The sequence below is a fragment of the Canis lupus genome, chromosome 26, assembly GCF_011100685.1.
Source record: "Canis lupus familiaris isolate Mischka breed German Shepherd chromosome 26, alternate assembly UU_Cfam_GSD_1.0, whole genome shotgun sequence".
In the NCBI taxonomy this organism is placed as follows: domain Eukaryota; kingdom Metazoa; phylum Chordata; class Mammalia; order Carnivora; family Canidae; genus Canis; species Canis lupus.
Window position 1 is genome coordinate 24,919,869 of NC_049247.1, and position 20,635 is coordinate 24,940,503.

The following is a 20,635-nucleotide window of genomic DNA, read 5'->3' on the forward strand; positions in this document are numbered from 1 at the left end:
TCCGAAGGTCAGCATGGATTTCCAGCCCTGACCAAGGAAGTGGCAAGGCCTGGGCTACCCCGGGCCTAGACCCCTCCAGCAGAGATCATCTCCCCAGGCCACTAGCCTGAGTGGCAGGACAGCTCACTGTGGGTGAGCCAGGACGATGCCCATCCACCCAGCCTCACCCAGAAGCAGCTATGTACACAAGTCTCCTCTGTCCCAAGGGCCAGGCCCAGGGACCCATGGACAGCCCCATGTCTATCCTCCACCCATGCTGAGCCTCCTGCTAACTTCCTCATCCGTGACAGGTCACCTCATCTATATCGCTCATGTACTGAGCACACACCCTGCCACTCCATGGCCCATCAGGCCATGGCGCCGCCCCACATGGACCTTCTGTCAGCATCCTGGGGAAACCGGCCCAGAGGGGGTTAAGGGCCAGCAGGGTTGGGCACAGCACCTGGCTTCCAGGACAAGGCTCTTCCCCCACTCTAGAACGCTCAGACTGAGTACATACTTGAGATTCGCAGTGGGCAGTGAGGCCTTATGGGAGAGGACAGGAGCCCCAGTCTCCTCTTGCCCATCTCCCTCACTATCCTACCACATGGGGCAGTGACCACGGCAGCATGCAGCCAGAAAGGCACATGCTGGAGCACCCTAGCTTGGCCCAAAACTTCAGGTCCTCAAAGCGAATTCCTGTGTGTGCCTCTGCCATTTCACTCAACCTAGGGCCTCCAGTCCAGGGACTTAGCCAGGCCACAGCCCAGGAGAGCAAGGTGGGCCCTCACCCTTCCTCCTGTAGTGCAGGGTGCTCGAGGGGCGCACAGCTTCTAGACTCTAGAAACTGCCCCCAAAGGCTGGAAGGATGTCCCCTGTCTCCATCACCACTCTACTTCCACTTCCAAAATGGGACCGGAACCAGACTGTCAGGCTTCTTTCAAATCACCATGCATGCCCCCAAAGGTCCCCAGGGAGCAGACATGAATTCACCTGTCCCCCCAGCCAACAGGCCCGGCACCCTCTGTCCAGCTCAAAGCTGCAGGATGGAGGGAAAGGGATCCCTAAGGATCATTCATTCCTTCTTGCTTCCCAAAGGCTGAGCCACTTCCTGGGCCAACAGTGCTCCTGCCCTCCCCATTTCAGTGCCCCACTCTCCCCCACACTTGTGATGACCCTTGGAGCCCAAGCCAGAACTTTCTCGCTCTCAGGCTCCCTAGGGTGGGACTAGGGGCTCAGGCCAGATGAGGAACCTACAAGGAGGTCACCCTGAGGCGGGGAAGTACAGACACCTTCCCTCTGTCACCAGTCTCAAGGACACTGTAGAGAAGAGCTGTGAGCTGTGACCAGTAGGAATTTAAAGTTATCACAAGGCCTAAGGGCCAGCCACGATGAACAGGAGAGTTCAGAGGCTTTTGTAGGGGACGGGAACAATCCAGTTACTGCAATCCTGGCTGCCTTGCTGGCCCTGAGAGCTGGTACAGGCCTTGCAAGTCACAGGTGCTCTGTGGCTACCAGTTTCCTCATCTGAAAAACGGGAAGGGTCACTCCTCCTGCTTGCCCCCTCGAGGCTCAGATCATAGCAGTGACCTTGGTCCAGAACTCTACTCTGTTCAGAAATACCACGCCTCACTTCCACCCAAGACCTTGGTGCAGCCTCATCCCCTGGACCAAATTCCTAACACCTCACCTTCATTTCCAAACCCACACTCTGGGAGGAGAGAGGTTTGCTCCCAAAGGCAAGATTGAAGGCACGGAGTAGAGGCAGCAGTTCTGGAAGAGCCCAAACCCAATGGCCCTAAAGGACCAAGTAAAAGGGTCACCTTTGTCTGGATGTCCTGTTCCCGAGCGGTGATCAACATCCCCAAGTACCCCTCATAGCTTGTGATGAAGGCAACACTACCCCCTCAGTGGAATGGAACATTCCAACTGAAGTTAGATGGATGGACCCAGGCCAGTTACCAGTTACGAGAGGTGTGGGGGGCAGGGAAATTGCAGGAGGCACGTTCCTGCCTGGTTCTCTCGGACATTGGTGGATTTAGGTGTGGGTTCTGGCAAGGCCAGGAAGGCAGGAACAGAGTCAGGACTGTCTGCCCACACCTCCCCCCCATTACCCCCAATTCCCTGAGCACCAAGGGCCTTGCATCCAGGTCCATGTTCTGCCTACCTGAGAAATTTGCTCTTGCTCCCTGAGCAGAACTCTCCTTGGGTGCCAGGATCACTCCTCCTGAAGCCTCAGCCGAAAGCCTCGGAGTCCCCAAGTCCTATGTGCACCTGCCTGCCTTTCTGAGCCCACTTCCACCCTGGAAGGCAGGGCTACTTTCCTCCCCCAGCTCACCTGAAGCATGACACAGGCACCTGTATCCAGGGGGACCAATCACCCCTTCCTCCCTGTGTTCCAGGGCCAGAAGCAACAAACTTCAAACACAGGGAACAGGGAAAATGGGTTCTCCCCAGGAGAAATGGGTGAGCCATCTTGGGGAAGCCCTCAGCAAGAGAAGAGGAAGCAAAGAGAAGGGCCCAGAGACGTTTCTTTCAAGCCGGTGGCCAGGGAAGGGCGGGTGAAGGATGGGATAGTACTCCCCACAGCTCAGGGCTTCCTTAAATACCCCAAAGGAAAGGAACCTTCTCAGAGACGGGGCTCTGCACAGAGCAGCGTGTCACCCCCTCTAGGCCCCCGAGGTGAGGAACTGGGAACACCTCCGGTCCCCACCCAGGAACAAGGCACTTCCCTCCCCACTGGTGCCGCCCGCCCGCAGGCAGCACTGAGGAAGTGGCCCGGAGCTCTCAGCGCGGGAGGGGACAGGAGCCCCAGCCCAGCGGTTCCCCTTTCCCCGCGGGAGGGCGGAGGGGGGGTCCGCAGGAGATGCTACTCGACGCGGCGGAAATGAGCTCATCCGGCATAGCCCGTGACCCACCATGTGGGGCAGGGGAAGCCCGCGACGGGATGGAGACGGCGGGGGGGCTCTCGGCCCAGTGCCCCCAGCTCCAAGGGGCGAGCAGCACCCAGCGCGGCCGGCGCCGGCCCCAGCGCTCGCGGGCTCACTCACCGGCAGGTGGTCCTGTCCCTCCGGGCTTCGGGCACTGACTCTCAGGGAGACTCAGGGAGGCACCGCTCGGGAGGAAGCCTCAGCGGGCGGGCGGGGATTCGCTCGGGCCACTCAGACTGCCCAGGGGCGGGGGCAGAGGGCGGACACCAGACACCGGCAGACAGACACGCTCCGCCCTCGGGCCCAGGCACGGCCACCGCACCCAGGGCCCCTTTAAGAGGAGGGGCTGCGGCCAGGGGACCTGCCCCACAGGTCACGGGATTTCTCGGCAACACCTCCTGGGCCAGGGGGCTGTCCTCCCTGCCCACCCCCACCCCAGGGTAGTCCCAGGCCCCCACATGTGCGTGACATCTCCCAGGGTCAGCTTCCTGGGACTGAGCAGAAAGCCACCTCCAGCCACCTTTTCTAGCCCTTGAAATACAAAGGCCTCTAAGTCCTGGATCCTTCCCACACCCCATCCTGAAGGCACAGGCTGCCCCCAGCCCCACCCTCGCCCCGCTCCTCCTGCCACACTATATCTGGTGTAGACCAAGGGACCAGACCCAGTAAGTAAGGTCCCCTCCAACCTCGGGCTGCGAAGAACTTGTGCAGTGATTCGTGCAGTGTTTTTCTTCCCTGCTAGATGGCAGGGCCCAGCCTAGGGGGTCAGCACCTTATCCCCATGCCCACCAAGCACTCTCGCTCCACTAGAGAAAGAAGAAACCTGCTTAACATTTTCTAGATGAGACAGTGTGTCTGACCAGAACACAAAAGAAAGAGTGTGGAATTCGGGAGCCGGATTAACACCTGGCTGGGAAGGTCAATACCCCCTCCAACAGTCAGACTGCCTCAGAAGGCTCAGTCTTCTGCTCTAGACTACTGATCAAGAGTAGGAAGTTAGGGAGTAACTTCCTAACTTCCTCTGACCACTGAGAATTTGGTTTCTAAAGCAACATCTGGAACAGGAAGAAAGGGCCTTTTGGCTTGTGAAGAGATGGGCAGCTGAGCACAGGCAGCCTGGAACAGGACATGGTGCTGTGCAAAGGCCCCCACACCTGTCCTCATCTGGATCCACCCCAGCAAGTGACAAGCTACAAAACTGGGATGCCGCAGCATGGAGAAGGCCAGAAGACAATTAAGGTCCCTCCTCATGGACTTCTAGAATACTGGACACCCACAATGCAGAGTAGGAACAGGGCAGCAGCACTATGTAGAGTTCCAGCCCTCTGGGGTTCGGGTTCCAGGACATAGCTGGTGAATATCTGACATAGGCTACACTTCAAAGTCTCCTAGCCTGGGCCCACTGCATTCTCTGAGCCTTCGTGAGACTTAAGATCCATTCTTACCCCAGAGCTCCAAGCAAACACACTGTGACAAGGATAAAAATGAGTTAAAGCGAAGGAAGTTAACACAGAATCCAGGTAACACTAAATTCCAGAACCAGAGAGATCCTGGAGGACCATTCTAACTTCCTCAAAGCTGCCAGTGTTTCCAGATCAGGCTCAGTCCAAGTTACCCTAAAGAGAGAAAAACAAAAGCCCAGGTTCTGATTTGCTGAGCAGCCTGTGAAGCACCAATGCTCTTCCTGTAAAATGAGCAACAGGGCCCCTGCACATCTACCAGAGTTCCTTTATAACCATTCTAAGCCTCTCAGGCAGATTGGTGTTTAGAAAACTCATAAATTCAGGATCCCTGGGTGGCTCAGTGGTTGAGCATCTGTCTTAGCCCCAGGGCGTGATCCTGGAGTCCTAGGATCCAGTCCCGCATGGGGCTCCCTACAGGGAGCCTGCTTCTCCCTCTGCCTGTGTCTCTGCCTCTCTCTCTGTTTCTCATGAATAAATAAATAAAATATTTTTTAAAAAAAAAAAGAAAACTCATAAACCAGCCCTAAGTCTGTCTTGACATCAGCCTTCTAACCTGGCTTCCACCACGTATGTTTCAGTAAGGAAATGCCTTCTAGATTCCAGACAATAGTTAAAAATGACCTCTGGGAAAAACAAAAGCCCTTTGGTAAGTTTACATTCCCACCCTCAATCTGGTCCCATCTTACTGGGACGCCCCTGTGTGGGAGTGCCACCTAGCGCCACTTCAAGGCTCTGCAGGCCCCAGGCCATTTGGCCACCAGCATCTGTGAAGGGGCATCCCAGGACAGTGAAGCCACTGTAGCTCCCTGCTGAAGGGATTTCAGGCACTACTGTGCCAGGGGATGAAGGTAACGGTGGGGCAAGGGTGGCAGGTGCTGTCTGCTAATTCCCATTCCCTGGGGGCCAGAAGAGGCCTCCTGAGGAAGACTGGTGATGGCTGGTGTCTCATGGCTGGCACAAGAAGCCATGGGCAAGTTAGCCTCTCAAAAGTCCGGGCAAGGAGCCAGAACAAGCATGACTTGCCCTCAGGAGATTTCCTCATCTGAAAGCTTCTCCCAGCCCTTGCCAAATTCCCCCCTCAAATCTATGCATGTTTGTTAGTCCCACCAACAGCTCCTGGAAGACGGGTCCTGGAGGAGGGGTGGTCTGCAGCATGATAAAGGAAACAAAGTGATCTTTGGCAGAAGAGCCTAGCAGAAAGCTCCACACAGGGCCCTGAAGGTGGAGGATCCAGTCCAGCCACCCTGGACTCCTTCCAGCCCCAGAGCTCAGCTTTGTCTTGTTCCTCATCTTCTTCGGGCAGAGTCCTGGCTCTCCCACACACTGGCTGCCCAAAACCTTGGGAGGCAAGTTGTTCCCGAGAGGTGAAGGATACAAAGAGCTGTCCTGGGCTGGAGAAGGCAGGGAAGAGGTAAAGGCCCGAGGAGGGGGGCCTGGGGCTGGCTGCACTCCGGCAGAGCCTGAGTGACCTGGAGGAGTGGCTGCCACAGCTCCTCGCGGGGAGGGGCCCTGAGGCCCCTGAGATACCCTCCTGCCCTTGAACGAGCCCAAGATCCTCTGAGGACAGAGCTGGGCTGTAAACTATACCTGAGCGGGCGAGAGGGATCTACTTCACTGCCAACTTGACTGTGCCCACTTCAACATCCACATTTCCTCAACACCTCTTAGGTAAGAAGTAAAACAGTCTAGGCATACCTTGGAGATATTGCTGGTTTGGTTTCAGCCTACTGCAATAAAGCAAATACCGCAATAAAGCAAGTCAAATGAACTTTTGGATTTCCCAGTGGATGTCAAAGTTATGTTTTACATTTATACCATATATTAATATATTAAACACGCAACAGCATTGTGTCTAAAAAGCAATGTACACGGGCACCTGGGTGGCTCACCACATTGGGCTCCCGGCTCAGTGAGGAGCCTACTTCTCCGTCTCCCTCTGACTCTCCCACCCCGGCTCATGCTCTCTCTTTCCCTCAAATAAATAAATAAATAAAATCTTAAAAACAACAAAAAAGCAATGTATGTAATTTAAAAATATGGCTAAAAAATGTTAGCCACCATCTGAGCTTTTAGCAACTTGTAGTCACTGATCACTGTAACAAATATAATAATGAAAACATTTGAAATATTGCAAGAATTACCAAAATATGACACAAAGTGAGCAAATGCTGTTGGAAAAATGGCATTGACAGACTTGCTAGACTCAGGGTTGCCACCAACCTTCTATTTGTAAAAAGAACCCAATTATGTTTGAAGTGCAATAAAGCAAAATGCAAAAATGAGGTGTGCCTGTACGTACTGAATCTCTACTCCCTGCCAGCATGGGATGAGGTATCTACACATACATCTTTCTCATTTAATAACCTTATGAGGGAGTTAATAGCAGCCTGTTTACAGATGAGAAGAATAAAGCTATAGTAATTATATAAAGTTGTAAAAAGTGCAGAACATGTTCAATACTGTTCAGGGTCCCAGACACCATAGCACAGAGGAGCATGCCAAGTGCAGGCCAATGGGGCTGCAGGTGGGTGGGCAGGACACAGGGACAATGGGCACAGGACAATGTGTGGGCACAGGCTGATCTGTCCTCATTCCTTTTCACAAACTGGAATGCAGCACCATACATTTTTTTATGGTTCTAAACTAAGGCTGGAAATAAGAAAGCAGTGCTAATGCAGGGCATGAGCGTTTATACGCACCCAGCTGCTCCTGACTGAGGCCTATTGTCTACGCTGCGGGTCCCTGAACACCTCCTTGCCACAAGCCCCATGGCCAGTCCGAAAATGAACAACAAAACTAAGCTGTTGTTATGCTTAAATACAAACTGCAGTATTTAGAATTGAAGTTTCATAATGACTGCAATGTACTTTCAAACATTTCAGAGAAAAATAAAAAATATATATACACATACACAGAGATAAAGTAGATATGATAAAGGTGTGTATGTGGGTATAACTTTATTCTCTCAACTTTCCTACTCTGTTCTAAAGTGTTCACATTATAAGAGTTGGAAGAGTTTGCTTTAAACTACAGAAAACACTTAAAATTCTGTTACTGGGTAGAAAAACCCAAGACCACATTCCACATGCAGAGCTTCTACTGCTCTTAGTGAGACAGTACAGCCAGGCCCATTCTCAGCATCCTCTGCTGCTGCTTCACACTGAGGACCTCAGGACTGAACCACTTACTTGCTGCCCACTCAGCCCAGGTATATTCATCACCCTCAAGTGCCTGGCTCCATGCTGGGTGCTGGTGCTGGGTGCTGGTGTTCAAGGCGAGAGCCCTTTGCACGTAACAGAAGAGGCCAGATGCCAATCATGGCTCGCTCTGCAGCCATCAGTCCATCCCTCTCTGTGGAGTCACTTCAGAGGCTAGCAGGAAGAGGGACAGGAGGATTGCTTCCTCCCCAATGGGCCCATCATTTCCATCAGGCCAGCTTTCCCACCATATGCATCTTTGTTCTTAGGTCCAATAGTCAAGGAAAAAAGGACACCTTGGAAATGCTAGACCAAGGAGTCTATCACCAGATGTCAACCTGCATGGAACTCAAATCACCTTAGGTGTTCACAGGAAACCCTGGAGGTGGCAGGCTGCACAGCTACGCACTCCTCCCCACCCCACACCCCCACACCTGACATCCGATGTTACCTGGTAACTTTAGGTTTATAGGTGTGACACACCTTCCACCCCTCTTGTTAAGAAGTGCCTATGAAGGTTTTGGTTCCCTTTTTGACAACGAGGACAAAAGAACAATGAGGACATAAAAACGCGTATCCACAATCACAACTGCGACACAAACTCAGAATACATGACAGCTCCAGGCACACCTGGTTGGCTTCTATCCTCTATGCTGTTCACTCAAAGCCAGCTCTCTGCGGAGATCCGTGTCAACCACCCTCCTTTCAAGGCCAAACATCAGACCTGCACAGCCTAACTGAACAGGCACTCTGACCACAAACCCAGAGCTTTTCCAGGACATCATGGGTTCTTGAAAAGAAACTCCTGGAAGCAGCTCTCCTCCAGGCTCTCTGACCACCTCAGCTCCTGCTCTAAGGGCAGGGAGTCTTCGTGGTTTGACAAGGCTGGGAGCCCTGTTTCTGGAGGAGCATGGATTCCTTGTTCCATGCCATTCAGTGTAAATGTTAAATTTACAAATACTCTGAGCCAAGATAAACATAGAACAAATGTGAAAAATGCTGAAGTGGACTTGCATTTAAGAAAAGCAAGTTACAAACTGAATTAAGGTACCAGGGTCTAGCTGTTCCCTATTTTTTCTACAGCTCTATGTGAAGAGAGCTACTCCACCTCTCCATCCGCTCAAGTCAGAAATCATGAGTCATTTCCCATTTCCCCCCAACCAATCCCTCAGTGCATCCTGTCCACTCTCCCCTCAAAATACACCCAGAATCAAGCCCTTCCCCCACTCCCAGCTCCCACTCTGACCCAAGCCACCACCTTCCCTTGCTGGGATACTATCAGATCCTCCCTCAGCCCCCCTGCCTCCACCCAAGCCTTCCCGCAATGTATTTCCTCAGCAGCCAGAGCAACCAGATCAGAACATGCATCATTCAACCCTCACTCAGAGAACAGGCCCAGAGTGATACAGTCCTCCAGGGCTTGTACTGCTCTGCCCTCTGCACCTCCAGTCACAAAGGCTCTTGCTCTTCTTCAACAGTAACAAGTATACTGTCCATCTCAAGACTCTGCCTGGACTGCTCTCCTCTCAGATGCCCCTTGGCTCACCCTTCTTGCTCCTTCAGTCGCCATTCAGGGGACACTAAGCAACACACCTTCAACACACCTACTACCTACCTACCAACCTACTTCCTTTCTTCTCTCCCTCCCAACCTACTTCCTTTCTTCCCTCCTTTCCTCCTTCCCTCCCTCCCTCCCTTCCTCCCTTCCTTCCCTGAAAGCCTCAGACCAAGCATGGCTCTACCCAACCCAGATATCTGTGCCCACTACCTGTCTGAGCCTTCTACATGGCATTTGAACCACTGGACATGTCCATGTGTCCATTTGTTTCTTATTTGTCTCACTCACTAATAAGGGAAGATCTGAGGACAGAAGCTCTGGTTCTACTCACTAGTGTATCTCCAGTATCTCAATAAGGCTTAGTGTATAGATGGAACACAAAAATATGTTGAATGAATGAGTGATTTCAAAGGGAATCATGTTCATCTATGACAACTTCTGTTTTGCTAATACCCAATGTGGTTCATATACTCAACAATGCCAACTACAAATAAGCACAATAATTTTAGAAGCCACACACATACCACAATCCATGGTAGGCATCCAGAGAGAGCAATTCTATACATAGGCATTTGCCCTAATGAAAAAGCTTATGTGTGAGGATGTGCTCTACAACATTATTCATAATGGCAAAATCTACCAGTGCACCACAATCCACTGTGAAAATACTTAAGATTCTTTCATGCCACCTTGCAAAATCATCCCATATAGCAATGCATATAAGGCAAAAAGGTATAACACAAAACAGGTGTATCTACTTACAGAGAGACAAAAAGTGAATGTATGAAAAATAAAGCCCAAGGTTATGCACTCATAGTCATATGGTGGGAAGGAGAGGGGATCATGACTGTCCTGTTTTTCAACATTCTCTCATAGTGTTATATCATCTCTGTCATTTTTTAAAAAGATTTATTTATTCATGAAAAACACAGGGAGAGAGGCAGAGACACAGGCAGAGGGAGAAGCAGGCTCCATGCAGGGAGCCCGACATGGGACTCGATCCCAGGTCTCCAGGATCACAGCCTGTGCTGAAGGTGGCGCTAAACCACTGAGCCACCCGGCCTGCCCTCATCTCTGTCATTTAAAAGAGGAGAGATGAGAGATGGTGAGATGGTGAGATGAAGATTGGTGAGATGTGGAGAAACCATAATCCTTCTGTATCGCTAGTGTAAATGTAAAATGGTACAGCCACTGTGGGAAAGTCTGGCAGTCCTTCTGAAAGTGAAACACTTATGACCATATGATCCAGCAATTCTACTCCTAGGTATATACCCAAAAGAACTGAAAGCAATGACTCAAGCAGATACTTGTATACCAGTGTTCACAGCAACACTATTCACAAAAGCCAACTACCCAGTGGATATGACCAAGTATGGATAAATAAAATGTGGTACAAATCCATACAATGCAGTATTATTCAACCTTAAAAAGAAATGAAACTCCAACAGATGCTACAATACAGTTAACTCTTGAAAAACATAGGGCAAATGTATGATTCCACTGACATGAAATACCCAGAATAGGCATATATGAAATACCCAGAAACAGTGGTGATTAAGGGCTGCAGAGGTGGGGGGCAGGAGAAAAAAACAGTATTGTATAATGGGTACAAAGTTTCTGCTTGGGACAATGAAAACGTTCTAGAAATAGTGGTAATGGAATGTACTTAATGCCACTGAATTGTGTACATTTAAAAGTGATTAAAATGGGAAATTTTATGTCAATCTCCCACCAAAATTCGTATGTTGAAGTCCTAACTCTCAAAGGGAAGGTGACTGGAGATGGGGCCTTTGGAAGATAATTAGGTCATGGGGGTAGAGACCTTCTGATTTGATTAGTGCCCTTATAAGAAGAGACAGGCGAGAGCTTATTCCCTCTCTCTCTCTCTGGCATGTGAGGACACAGTCTACAAGGAAGAGGGCTCTCATCAGAACCTGACTATACTAACCACCCTGATCTCAGACTTTCCAGCATCCAGAACTGGGACACAGTAAATTTCTTCTATTTAAGCCACCCCTGTCCATGGTATTTTGTTACAGCAGGCTGAGCTAAGACAGTCCATTTTATCAAAAGTGAGAAAAGAGAAAGAATCTTTTCTTTCTCAAAAAAAGAGAAAGAATAAAGAGACCGAGACTGTGGGTAAATACACAACACAAAAATATTCTGGAATGGTTTCTGTGAGGAGAGGAAGAGAGGGTACCGTTAGAACAAACAGCAAAATGACTCAGAAGAAGCTGATGAGAAGGGAGAGATGCCAGAGGGGGTTTGAGGAGAGCACATGGACCAACACAAAGACAGACACATACACAGAGGGTAGAGGCAATGAGGATACATGGTGTACAACAGGAGCAACATGAGGAGTAAGGGTGGTCCCCATATCCCTCTCCTTTAGCTGCGCTCCCCAGAAATCATGGATCATCAGTTTCACGTTAATATGACCTTGATCTCTCCTTTCCTCCCAAATACTTCTCTCAGCCAGTGAGGAAAGTGAAGTCCCTGTTACACATGTAAGGGACTTGCTGGATGGCTGCAGCATAGGGAATGGGGCTCTAGCTGAGCTCAAAGTACAGGAGCAGAGGGCAGCCGATGCCTTATCACCCCAACAAAGGGGCAGAAGGGCAGCCGGTGCCTTATCACCCCAACAAAGGGGCAGAAGAGCCTTAAATGGTGGTAACAGCTTCTATAAGCAGTCATTCCTGAAATATAAATGTGATATTGTGATTTGTAAAAAATATATATTTGGTCATTCATTTGAGCAAAACATATTTGTTAATAACAATTGGTCATGGTTCCTGGCTCATAGCTCCCCAAACCTGTGGAATTTCCTGAGTGACAAGAACAATGGAAGCATCTTTTGTTATACCATGTAGTCTTTTGTCCTCAGCTCCTAAAATCAGTTCAGAGCCATAAAGGTAAAATGGGTGTCCTGTTATTCATAAAATTCCCTTTCTATCACTACTGGGTTTATGTTAACAAGGTGACTTTGGGAAATCCTGTAAGGATAGGGAACCAACAACTAAAGAGGGGGGAACTTTCAGTTGCAACCCCTGACCTGGGAGAGGGGTGGGGAACTGGATGTGGAATCAATCACCATTCGCCAATGGTTTAATTAATCATTCATGTGTATGTAATGAAACTTCCATAAAAACCCAAAAAGATGAGGTTCTGACTGCTTCCAGGTTGGGGAACCAGAAGACTTCCATGTGCCACTGGGCAGAGCCCCAAACTCCATGAGAACTGAAGCTCCTTTGCGTGGGACTTCACCCCAGGTATCTCTGTATCTGGCTGTTGATTGGTTATCCTTTAATATCCTTTGTGATAAACTGGTAATCTATCAAGTAAAATGTTTCTCTAAGCCCTGTGAGCTGCTCAGCAAATTAGGTGACCCTCTTTTTTTTTTTTTTCTTAAAGACTTTATTTATTCATAGAGACACACAGAGAGAGAGAGAGAGAGGGAGGCAAAGACACAGGCAGAGGGAGAAACAGGCACCATGCAAAGAGCCTGACGTGGGACTTGATCCAGGGTCTCCAGGATCACGCCCTGGGCTGCAGGCGGCACTAAACCGCTGCGCCACTGGGGCTGCCCAAATTAGGTGAACCTAAGAAGGCAGCGGAAACCTCTGATTTACAGCCATTCAACCAAAAACATCAGGACTAGGAAGCCTGGGAGGCTCAGTGACTGAGCATCTGCCTTTGGCTCAGGTCATGATCCCCAGGTCCTGGGAACGAGTCCCACATTGGGATCCCCACAGGGAGCCTGCTTCTCCCTCTGCTATGTCTCTGCCTCTCTGTATCTCTCATGAAAGGAAGGAAGGAAGGAAGGAAGGAAGGAAGGAAGGAAGGAAGGAAGGAAGGAAGGAAGGGAGGGAGGGAGGGAGGGAGGGAGGGAGGGAGGGAGGGAGGGAGGGAGGGAGGAAGGAAGGAAGGGAGGGAGGGAGGGAGGAAGGGAGGACCACCAAGACTTGCAATTGCCATCCAAAGGTGGTTAGGGTAGCAGTGTTGTAGGACTGCGTTCTTAAGCTGTAACTCAAAAAAAAAAAAAAGCTATAACTCAAGGAGGGGGTGGTTGGAACCTCCAATCTATAGCTAGTCGGTCAGAAGCACAGGTGACAACTTTTGATGGCATCTGAAGGTGGAGGGTGGGGCAGAACAGACAAGAGTCTTGTAGGACTTGAGCCCTTAACCTGTAAAATCTGATGCGATCTCTAGGCAGATAGTGTCAGAACTGAGTTGAACTGTAGGACACCTGGTTGGTGTCAAGAGAACTGCTTGTTGGTGTAGGGAGATACAATCCCCCATCCACAATCACATATGTTGGAATTGGTTCTAGAACCCTTTAATGATAAAACAGACCCCTCCAAATGTCCCTGCTGAAATGAGTTTTGCTTATTTGTAATGAAACCAAAGTTACTATGTCAATAAATAGCTAGGTTCTCTAAGGTGGAGAAAGGAGGGAGCTATCCAGAGAACTTCATAAATCTACAGAGGGGTCTGGAATCCCTGGCTGAGGATTAAGCAATGTGTGTATCTAGGGTTAAATTCCATGAGACACAAAAAATGATCAGAGAGCTATAAGGCAAATGATTCCCAGAGCTCACACAAGACAGGAGACACTTGCATTTCAACCAGCTAGATGGAAAGTACTCACTAAATACTCCGGAGATTAGGAGATAGCCCAGAAGGGTCATACTTTAGTATACGCAGTAGGGCTAGACTAGTCCAGAGTAAAGGCTATGTATCCTAACAAAGCATCAAAACAAGCCTAAAAGGATCAAAGTGATCCACAAATCAGTTAACTACCTTCTAAAATAAAATCTATCAGTGTTTGATGGAAAACAACAAAATCGAGCATTTGACAAAGTAAAACTCACAATGTATAGTACTGAATCAAAATTACTACACACGTAAAGAAGGAACAACCAAGAAGGGGGGAAAATATCAGCCAGTAGAAGGAGACCCAGAAATAACACAAGATGATGAAATCAGGAGAAAAGGACTTTGAGACATCTATATAAACAAGCACAATAAGCTCAAGGACTTGTAGGAAAACGAGCATAATGAGAAAAACAGAAGACATAAAAAAGAACCACTTCTAAAATGAAAAGTGGTATATCTAAAATGAATTTTTCTACCAAAAAGCTTCTAGAATAAGTGAATTTAATTTAGCAAGATCACAAATTCTCACATATTGCTAATGGGAATATAAAGTGGTTCAATTACTTTCAAAATAGTTTTTTAATTTCTTATGAAGTTAAATATATATACTTCCCTATGACCAAATAATTGTACTTTTAGGTATTTACACAAGGGAAATGAAAAAAAGATGCCCATATAACATGTATGCACAATAGTCAAAAGCTGCAACCCACCCAAATGTCCACAAATAGTCAAAAGCTGCAAACCACCCAAATGTCCACCAACAGAAGAATTAAAAACAATTTGGGTGATAGTCACCCAATAAGAAACTAGTTAGCAATAAAAATGAATGAAATCCCAAAAAATGCAATAACATGGATGAATCTCCACTTCATGCTATGAAATAAACCACATATTAAAGTATATTCCATTTATTAAAACTTCTTAAAAGACAAATCTAATCCATGGTGACAGAAAGCAGATGAGTGATTGTCTTGGAACCATGAGTGGATACTGACTACAAAGGGGTACAATGTTCTCTATTTCAAGTATGGTAGTGATTACACAGTATATACATTTATCAAAAAAACCAATGAAATGACACATATATGAATGGCACAGAACAGAGCGTCCAGAAATAAACCCACCTTTACACAGTCAATTAATCTACAATAAAGGAGATAATAAACAATGGAGAAAGACCATCTCTTTAAATAGTGCTGAGAAAACTAGACAGCCTCATGCAAAAGAATGAAATCGGCCCATTTCATTATACCATATACAAAAATAAACTCAAAATAAATAAATCCTACAAGTAAGACCTAAATCCATAAAACTCCTAAAAGAAAACACAGGCAGTAAACTCTTAAATGTTAGTCTCAGCAATATTTTTTTTTAATCTGTCTCCTCAGGCCAGGGCAACAAAAGCAAAATTAAACTGGGACTACATCAAACTAAAAAGCTTTTGCATAGCAAAAGGAACCATCAACAAAAAAGAAAAGGCAACCTACTGAATGGGAGAAGATATTTGCAAATGATATTCCTGGTAAATACATAAAGAATCCCTACGACTCAACACCAAAAAAAAAAAAAAAAAAAAAAAATCAACCAATTAAAAACTGGTCAGAAATCAAGATCATTAGTCATCAGGGAAATGCACATCAAAACCACATGAGATATCATCGCCTCACACCTGCCAGAATGGCTAGTATCAAAACAACAAGAAATAAATGTTAGCAAGGATGTGGAGAAAAGGGAACCCTCATGCACTGTGAAATGTAGAAATGTAAATTGGTGCAGCCACTGTAAAAAACAGTATGAGGATTCCTCAAAAAGTTAAAAATAGAACTACCAGGGCACCTGGGTGGCTCAGTAGCTGAGTGTCTATCTTTGGCTCAGGTCACGATCCCGGGATCCTGGGATTGAGTCCCACCTCAGTCTCCCCCACATGGAGGTGCTTCTCCCTCTGCCTATGTCTCTCTCTCTCTCTCTCATGAATAAATTTAAAAATAATAAATACATACATACATACATAGCTACCATACAACCCAGAAATTCCAACCCTGGGTATTTATCTGAAGAAAACAAAAAACACTAATTCAACAAGATATATGCATCCCCATGTTCACTGTAGCAGTATTTATAATACCTAAGATATGAAAGCCATCTAATTGTCCACAGACAAATGAATGGATAAAGATGTAGTATATACACACAGTGGAATATTATTATTCAGCCACAAAACAGAGTGAAACTCTCGCCATTGTGACAACATGGATGGGCATGCAAGGTATTATATTAAGAGAAATAGAGACAATATCATACAATTTCATTTATATGTAGAATCTAAAACACAAAGGAAAGGAAAACAGAAACAGACTCATAAATACAGAGAACAAAGTAGTGTTTATCAGGGGGCAGGAGGCTTGGGGGATAGGTGCAATAGGTGAAGGGATTTAAGAGGTGTAACAATTAGGGATGCCTGGGTGGCTCAGTGGTTGAGCATCTGCCTTTGGCTCAGGGCATGATCCTGGGTCCTGGGTTCGAGTTCCACATGGGGCTCCCCACAGGGAGCCTGCTTCTCCCTCTGCCTATGTCTCTGCCTCTCTCTGTGTCTCTCATGAATAAATAAAAAAAGTTTAATATTAAATAAGTCAGGTACAGCAGAAAGAACAGTCAATAATTTTCTATGGTGACAGATGGTAACTTATTAGGCACTTATTTTGGAATATACATAAATGTCAAAGCATGCTATATGTACAACACTAATATAATATTTTATGCCAACTATATTTTAAAAGCAACAATGAGGGCAGCCCCGGTGGCACAGCAGTTTAGCGCCGCCTGCAACCCAGGGCGTGATCCTGGAGACCCTGGATCAAGCCCCGCGTCGAGCTCTCTGTATGGTGCCTGCTTCTCCCTTGTCTGTGTCTCTGCCTGTCTCTCTCTCTCTCTCTCTCTCTCTCTCTCTCTGTGTCTCTATGAATAAATAAATAAATAATCTTTAAAAATAAAAATAAAAGCAACAATGAACTGTATATTTAAAAAGGGTATGTTTTACTGTATGGAAATAATACCTCACTAAGCGGACTTTAAAAATTAAAGCATTATTTACAGTGGCCAAGACATGGAAACAACCTAAGTGTCCAACAGATAAACAAGTTGTATGTGTGTGATACATATACACATGCACAGGACATATATACATACATACATACAATAGAATATTATTCAGACAGAAAAAAATGAGGAAATCCTACACTTGCAACAACATGGATGTACTCCAAAGGCATTATGCTAAGTGAATTAAGTCACGCAGAGAAAGACAAATACTGTATGATTTATTTATATGTAGAATCTAAGAAAAACAAAAACAAATAAAAGTTAAAAAAAAAAAAGAAAGAAAAGAAAAAAGAAAAAGAAAAAGAAAAAACCAAACTCAGAGGAAAAGAGATCAGACTATATAGAGTAAGGGGAGAAAGGGAACTAGAAGGACAAAAGGTACAAATTTTCAGTTATAAAAGAAATAAGTACTAGAGATGGAATGTACAATATGATGCCAATAGCTAGCACTGCTGTCTATCACATAGGAAAATAAGAGAGGTAATTCTAAGAGTTCTCATGATAGGAGAAAATTTTCCTTTTCCTTTCTTTTTAAAATCCTATCTATTAAAAAAAAAAAAATCCTATCTATAGGGATACCCAGGTGGCTCAGTGGTTAAGTGCCTGCCTTCGGCTCATGAGTATGATCCCAGGGTTCTGGGATCAAGTCCCACATTGGGCTCCCTACAGGGAGCCTGCTTCTTCCTTTGCTTATGTCTCTGCCTCTCTCTGTGTCTCTCATGAATAAAAAAATAAAATATTTTAAAAATTAAATTAAAATTAAAAAAAATCCTATCTATAGAGATGACGGATGCTAGCTGAATCTATTCTGGTAATCATTTCAAAATATATGTAAATCAAACCATCATGCTGTATACCTTAAACTTACATAGTGAAGTATATCAATTATTTTTCAGTAAAACTGAAAAAAATTAAATCAGTTTTGAATAGCCAAAAAATATGTAAGTAGAGTGAGACATTCTGGAAAGACATACTAATGTTAAAAATGCTTGCTTGCTTTGGGAGAGTGCAGATGGGATTAGTAGGTGAGGCAGAGTGGAAGACTTTTTTATGTAAACCCTTCTTCATTAGTATTTGAATTTTTACATGATTGTGTTTCATTAAAAAAATTTAAAACTATCTCATTAAAAATAAAAATTAACAATACATATTCCTAAACACCCAAAAGCCCAGAAGGTTAGTTCCTCAAAATATGAACTGTGGTTTCCTGTGCATTGTCGGATCCTGGGTCATCACTGTTTCGTCTTCCTATTTTGCAATGCTTTCTGGTTTTCAAAAAATGAGCATTGCCTGGGCGGCTCAGAGGTTGAGCATCTTGTCTGCTTTGGCTCAAGGCGTGATCCTGGAGTCCTGGGATTGAGTCCCGCATTGGGCTCCCCATAGGGAGCCTGCTTCTCCCTCTGCCTATGTCTCTGCCTCTCTCTCTGTCTCTCACGAATAAATAAATAAAATCTTTTAAAAATAAATAAATAAAAATTAAAAATAAAAATGAGCATTTATCTGTATAAGAAGACAAATAACAAAGCTATTTCTACACTGAGGAAAGTGATGCCATATATAAAGAGAAAAAGAGTGGAGCTGCTGGAACCTGGATGCCTCTCAACAGGCTACTTCTTACTTTGCTGCTAGTTACAGAACTCCCTTCATAGGTTTCATTTCTACTCAGCCAACTGCATGAGCTTTTTTCCCTAACATGAAAAGAACATGACTCTTAGAGCAAAGAACTTAAAAATATTTTCTTAAATGTATAAAAAAACAGAAATCAGGAAGATGAAACAGCTCACCCAGTGCCACAGCTGAGCTCAAGTCTCCTCACACCATGTCCCACACCCACCTGCCCGATGCCCCTCTGCAAGAGCTGTGCCCTCTCCCCACACCCAGAGTAGAACTTGCAGTGAGTAAAAGTGGCACAGATTTTGGAGTTATGGTTTCTTCTATACTGTTGGGAAGCGAGGAGAAGGGAGAAGGCAGAAGACAAGGCAAGACAACACAAGGCAAGGCGGGAGAAAGAAAGGTAGGAAGGAAGGGAGGAAGGACTGACAGACTTAAATTGAAATAAGGGAAGATATGGGCATAAATCCTTAGCCCCAGGGGCTCATCTCGGCACAACTACCAATCTGTCCTCTCTTGAGCTCTTGAGATGCCAGACTTGACTGAGGGATATGAAGAGATTATATTCCAGCAAAATCACCAGTAGAATTTTCATTTGCCCCTTAAAAACACAGCCCTGACAGAAACCTTACAGCTCATCTGCCCATGGTTCCTAAATCTGGCTTATCAGAATCACCAAAGGGACTTTTTAAAAACAAAGATCTTGAGCCTTGCCCAAACTTTCTAAATCTCCAAGGGTGAGACCAAAGAATCCATAGTTTTTAAAGCTCCCCAACAATTCTGATGATCAACCAGATTGGGGTACTCTCATTTTTCCTGAGATGGACAGTGATTCGGTGGGGGCAGGGGTGGGACTGGGATCCAGCCTGCAACTGCCAATCAGCACTCTCCCTTCTCCTGACCTGCTGCCCCTCCTGAAATCCTACAATGTCTACTCAGAATCCAGACCATATCCCTTTCATAAAGTGAAATGCTGGCATCCTGCCTATAAATCCAGCAGTCCTGTGGCCATTTTACTCAAGCAAAAGAAAAATATCTAACTTAAACCCGGCTCTTAACCAGTAGAGGCTTCTGATTTCACGCTGAACTAGGCCACTCTGATCCAGTGTTCTATTACTATCCAGGCCCTAGAGTTTATAAGCCAATCAACCCCATCCTCTTTACAAACCATCATCTTTCAGGTATTGACTCATACAAGGCAGTAATCCTAATTATACAAATGGTGAATGCTAAATACTACTGACATTAGTCTTTTATGATTTTGGAAATCACAGATTTCTTCCAAATGTAGATTCTTTTGGAGACCTTTGAAATTGGTGGGAGTGTGCTGAAAGCATTGATGGGCTTAATACAATGGAAATTTAACGGACTTATATCTTATTTGGAGTCATTTTCCCCATCCTGAATTTAATGAATAAAAGAAATTTGACATGGGATGCCTGGGTGGCTCAGCGATTGAGCATCTGCCTTTTGGCTCAGGGCGTGATCCCAGGTCCTGGGATTGAGTCCCACATTGGACTCCCAGCAGAGAGCCTGCTTCTCCCTCTGCCTATGTCTCTGCCTCTCTCTCTCTGTGTCTCTCATGAATAAATAAAATATTTTTTTAAAAAAGAAAGAAAGAAATTTAACACATTAAAAAAATAAAAAAATAAAAAAAGTATGACTCACATACTACACAATTATCCTTCACCAAAAGGATTTTGTCATATACTACCAGAAGACAGAAGGCTTTTTTTTCTCTTGCTCTGACATAGGCTATTATAAAGCCCAAGGCATATGAAAAGGCTAAAAAAGGGCAGATATATATGGGCAAGCAAAAAGGGATTTCTTCGGGTAACAGTCACATCTGGATCTTTATGGCCAGCTGACTAAATCAGTTTTACAGGACTACTGGAAATCAGATGAAATCTTTACACTGGATTCTACTGGAGGAAGAGGGTCAAAACCAAAATCCAAAACAAGTCTTTGGGAGGAAGCCTATAATGTAGCACATAATGCCAATGCCAACAAATATTCCTAGATATACTATGCTAAAGCTAGAAGGAATCTCAGATGGGTTCCAATCCAACCGGCTTTTTAATTGTTTATGCTATTTATAGCATAGTCACACACAGAAGACCAGATGGCAAGTGACAGGTT

At 45.8% G+C, this 20,635-nt stretch overlaps 1 protein-coding gene across 7 annotated transcripts in view; it reads right to left on the minus strand.

Moving 5' to 3' along the window:
- Positions 1-20,635, minus strand: part of PISD (phosphatidylserine decarboxylase) — a 43,564-nt gene that overhangs the window by 7,576 nt on the left and 15,353 nt on the right. Inside the window, exon 1 of one of the 7 annotated variants that reach the window (XM_038575719.1) lies at positions 3,030-3,184. The exons of 3 other annotated variants lie outside the window; for them this stretch is intronic. The gene's annotated coding sequence lies outside the window, so the exon portion shown is untranslated. 3 more of the 7 variants (XM_038575725.1, XM_038575723.1, XM_038575726.1) reach the window with 3 other exon arrangements.